The 5,320-nt window shown below is 35.4% G+C and overlaps 1 pseudogene; it reads left to right on the top strand.

Moving 5' to 3' along the window:
• The first annotated feature begins 1,572 nt into the window (after window positions 1-1,572).
• Window positions 1,573-3,598, top strand: LOC119870654 (annotated as a pseudogene).
• The last annotated feature ends 1,722 nt before the right edge of the window (window positions 3,599-5,320 follow it).

Here is a 5,320-nt window from a genome sequence, read left to right on the forward strand (position 1 = left end):
ATTAGCTCTTCTAGGAACAACTGTCTAGTGTACCCATAGAGTTTGCTAGAGAATTCATGAGTTTATAACCCAGATAAAACTATTTTGTCCCTATCATACCCTCCTTCTCTTTCTACATTGCATTATCGTCTTTCCCTGGGACAATTTTAAGACTTTTAAAGGTCCATAATGTTCTTATAACAGATTCACTGCATGCATTATATCAACATGTTGAAAAGTTTCCTTTTTCCAAATAATATAAAGTTGATATACAACTGTTATATATGTGTAGGATACAATGAGTTAGAGAACATAGTATTATAATTTGTAAACTTTTATATATTTTCAAATTTTATTTTGCAGCTTTCATTTTTAGATCCAATACATTTTATGTTAGAACCTTAGACGTATCTGCGGGTCCTTGAAAAATTACAGCACCCTCACCTTGGAGCTATGGTGATAATAATTCTTTTTCTTTGCTCTTCTGCCTCTACTTTACATTTTAGACTCATTTTTCTATCACTTTCATAGATTATTTTTCCTCTCATTGTCATTTTCATGATCTGCTCCCTCCAACAATTTTATTTTTTGATGTCTTTTTCTACCTTTTAAAATCTCAACTACTTACCACCTCTCTTGAAATGTACTCCCCCCCCCCCAGGTTCAGATATATTGTCTCCCCTTTTATTAGTATATACAAATGATGTACTGTCCAGCATCAGTTTATGCGAAGTGGAAAATATGTGGAGTTTTCCTGGGGAACCAGTGTCTTCATCATCACACTTTTTCTCCCAAGAGGATATATCACCAGTGAATATCTTCCAAATCTGTTCATTTCAGTTGTTAATAGTTGCTGATATCTACTCTAACTTTGACTATTTCTTCCTTCCTCATTCAGTAAGTCAACAAATAGACTTTTAGGACATTATATATACTTTGCTAAGTTCTTAAATTTAAATTAAAACATTTTAAAATGGAGGGTATGTTAGTTTTCTAGTGTTTCCATAACAAAATATGAGAGACTTGATGACTCAAACAACAGACATTTATTTTCTCACACTTCTGGAGGCTAGGAGTCTGAGAGCAAAATGCCAGCATATAGTCTTAGAATACTTCTTCAAACATCTCTTTCCTTGGTCTATAGATGGCTGCCTTCCTCTCTTTGTCCGCATGGTCTTTCTACTGCATGTGTTGGTGTCTTAATCTCCCCTTCTTACAAAACACCAATCATAAGGGAGTAGGGCCCACCCCAATGAACTCATTTTAACTTTAATTACTTCTTTAAAGACTCTAAATATAGTCACATTCTGAGGTAGTGGGGAGTTTAGACTCCAACATACAATTTTTGGAAGGAAAATTGACACAGTTCGGCCCATAACAAGGGTGATAACAAATAAAATAAATGTCGTGACACATACAATATCCATCCCACCCCTACTGGTAATTATTGTCACAAAGAGGTGAGATTCTAACTCTTACAATGAAATCATTTTGGTGATGGGAGTATCTGGATTTTTATCTAATATGTGGGATGGGGCAATGTTCTTTTCTCCCTTAACCTGAATCTTATAAAGGCTCTTGCCCAGAAGTGTGTGTGTGTGTGTGTGTGTGTGTGTAGATACACACACACACACACACACATTTAATTAACAGAAAATAGTATATATTAGCACTAAGTTATTAGCTCAGGTTTGAAAAAGTCCTCCCTGCCCTCCCCACTCATCTAATCAGTTCTCCAAATCTTGAGATGTCATTTGCATTGCTTATGATGGCTAAAGATGTGAAACATCCTTGTGTTTCCATATCATCACCTCCCTAATCTGCTCTCTGCTACTCCATTTTTGTTGTTCCTACTCTAAAACTAAAATGAGTAGTATACTTATCTTTGGCTACTGGCAGTTTAGTAGAGTCTAGTGTGCCTCAGTCCTATGCTGGTCTGCTGCAGTCTAACACAAGAGAGATGAAAACTTCTTTCTTTCTTTTTTTTCCTGTGCACTTACTCCAACACAGTTCCAGGAGCTGGAATTATAGCAGTGAACCAGTCAAAATTCTTGTTTTCAAGTTGGTCCATGGATCAGGGCCTAAGGTGTCCTCTTGGTTCTTTTCCCTCCTGATGTCTCCAAAGGATTTTGGAGATGTTTGTAAACCAAGGTGATGAATGCTGACATGGATGTAATTGGTGCTATAAAGCAGTTGGAACTAGAGAGAAAAAACAACACAATTTTTCAATCAAGTGTTGGAACTCCAATGTACACCTAAAATGCTTTCTGCAAGAGTAGTGGATGCAGTTAAGGCAGAAAATCTGAAGTTAAACTCAGAAAATCAAGTTCATGGACAATATATAGAAAACTTCATGTCATCTTCAAGTGTTTTTCAAACAACTGACACACAAGAAAAAAACAAAGTTAGGGATTCATCTCCTTTCTCTTTTATGGAATTGCTGATAATTTTTTTTTAACTTGTATCAATTCCAAATGTTATAGCACTTTTGTTTGTGGCTCAATTAAACAGTTTTGAAGATAATGTCAAATCTAGGCAAAATTAAGAGCATAATAGAAAACTTCTATGTGTTTGTGCATTGTATTAGTCCGTAAAATATGCAAATATAGTATAGAGACTTTATAATTAACATATATTATAACATATATTTATGGAACATGAAACATATATTTATGGAACATGAAAGTAAATGTATGATTGAATTTGCCTTGATTTAGAGGTTTAACACTGACTTTTATTATAGGCATAGTAAGAAATACAAGAGAATAGTCATTACGTTGTGAAAAAGTTGGACCAAAATTATGTATTGAATGCACAAAAGTATGCACCTTATCTATCATCTTGTGCCTATTCTCCCATTTGCTTCTCTCCTTCTCATTTCCCTTCCCCTAAAAAAATAATTTGTTTCACATTTGTAAAAGTAATGTCAATAGTTAATCATCTGTGAGAGTAGCCTAAACACTAATTGTTAAAACATAACCAAAATAAGAGACTTTCTTAGATATCATATTTGATAATAAGATAGGATTGTTAAAAAAAAAAGATAGGATTGTTGGTTCCTCTTTAATCAGTTAAAAACAGACTATAAAAATGAAGGTTTTTCTTGAAACTGAATTGTAAAATTAGGAAGATTTATTGTTAAAAACTTTCTCTTGTACAAAATAATCCACTTGATATTAGGAAAGAAAAGCTCAGGTTATATGTATGTCTGAAATATAAAATTTTGAGGAAAAATAGAAATAGGATGGGAAAGTACTTGGTAAATAGTAGTAACCAACTCCAAATGTTCTTACTCCAGATCTGTGTTATCTCTGGCACAGATGAGATCTTTGGGGAATATATGTGAAAGTGGGTTAAGTTTGACTAACCTTATGTAAACCACATCTAGAAGAGAATGGTTACAAGAGTTTGGTCTCAAGCTTTATATGTAGTGCCCAGCAGATCAACTTTTGCAGAATCATGCAGTCAGTATCAAAATCATGATGTCAGTATCAAAATCATGATTAAAATGGGAGAATTTTACATGTATACTAATTGATACTTTCCTGTTATTAAGAGGATGTCAGTATCAAAATCATGATTAAAATGGGAGAATTTTACATGTATACTAATTGATACTTTCCTGTTATTTTGTTTCATTTCTTCTCACCAAATATTCTGAAACCCTATTCCTTTGCAGATTTTTAGTCATTTTTTAACAATTTTTTAAACTTTAGTTGGTAGAATCCATTAGGTAAGGAAGTTAGTATCAGATAATGTTAAAATGTTAAATATTAAAAGATCCACCAATACAGCTTATGGTTATTTGATTTGAACTACTTTCAATCATGATATGATCTTATGTTTGTATTAATGTGAGATTTGATGACTGACTTTCGCTATGTGAATAGATGTAATTAATAGTCATATTGCAAACATTTTGTGTCCATTTTGTGACCTAATTTGCAAACATTTAAAATTATGTTACAATTTTCCTTTGCTGATTAATAAAAAAACTGTTGCAAGATTGTTGAAGGATTTCTTTTCATTTACTGCTTCCAGTTCTTGGTCACACTCTTCAAAGAACGAAGAGGTAGACCAGAGGAAGTGGTCGGCAGCAAAGCAAAGTATTGAACAATAGTACAAAGCTCCCGAAGAGGGAGGGGATTCAAGAAAGTTGCCATTTGGCATTTAAATCTAGGGGGTTTTATGGGCTCTTCGGTGTGGGCTGTTTTAATCTTAACCCTCCACGCACCTGTCACCAACTCCTGTTTTTATCCCTGCGCTCATCTACCTATTAGGGAGTTGTTCACATGGGAAAGTGGGGAGGGCTCTTCCTGGGTGGTGTTTCCTCACCTGACAGACCAAGAAGGCTGCGGCTGCCACTGCCCTAAGACATGCTGACCAGCTGCAGGCCACCAGATCAAGCTCTTTGTTTAAATATCCCACTGGCTGTTGGGCGCCCCCCGCCCCCACCTCCTGGCCCTGCCGCCTGGGTTAGAATATCCAAGGCCATTCCCTTCCTTTCTGTCACCTACAAGTTGTGAGTCCTCCCAGGAGGAAGACTTAAAGTTTAAAGCTGGGGCATTGAGTAAAGCCTAGAAAAACAGGATGGGGCCTCTTTCCTTAGGGATATTTTCCTCTTAGGATAGGGGCCGCTTGTCCCTCTGTGCCTTTCTTCCAACTGTCCTTCAATAAGGATTTAAAAAAATAGTTCTTGTCTTCATAGAGGTTTATTCTTTTGGAGGAATGTAGGGAACAATTAATCAGCAAGAACATATAAAAGCTATGGGGGGGTAGAGGTGGCTTACTGTAATATAATAATGGATGAAAGACCTCCATGAACAATTTGACAGATGCTGCTTATGGAATTACAAGACTAAGGTATGGATGTCAAGAAAAGGATATTCTAGACTGAGAGAACAGTAAGATCTTAAGGGGCAAAAGGGTTACTTCTGTCATTCAAGGACATAAACCGTCATTTATTAATTCGGCAAATATTTAAATTATTTCTTAGCACCTACCATGTACTGGAAAGTGACCTTCGTTCTGATGATACAAAAGTGAACGAAAACAGGGAGAGAGGGATCAAGTGAAGTAAATGGACTTTCATTATAATATATATATACAATTATAATTGTAACACTTGGTGTGATGAGGGAGATCAGAGAAATGGCAACTTCTAATAGGAGAATTTGAACTGTACAAGCAAATTAGAATTGACTTTGTGGCAGAACTAATACTTGAAGAATAAGTACGAATTGCCCAGGTGAGGAAGAGAAAGGATATTGACTGATAAGGAAGTGTGATTAGATTGGATTTGTGAAGACTTTTTTTTCCTCCTAGAAAGTGGAAAAACTCT

This window comes from Canis lupus, chromosome 1, assembly GCF_011100685.1.
Source record: "Canis lupus familiaris isolate Mischka breed German Shepherd chromosome 1, alternate assembly UU_Cfam_GSD_1.0, whole genome shotgun sequence".
Classification (NCBI taxonomy): Eukaryota; Metazoa; Chordata; class Mammalia; order Carnivora; family Canidae; genus Canis; species Canis lupus.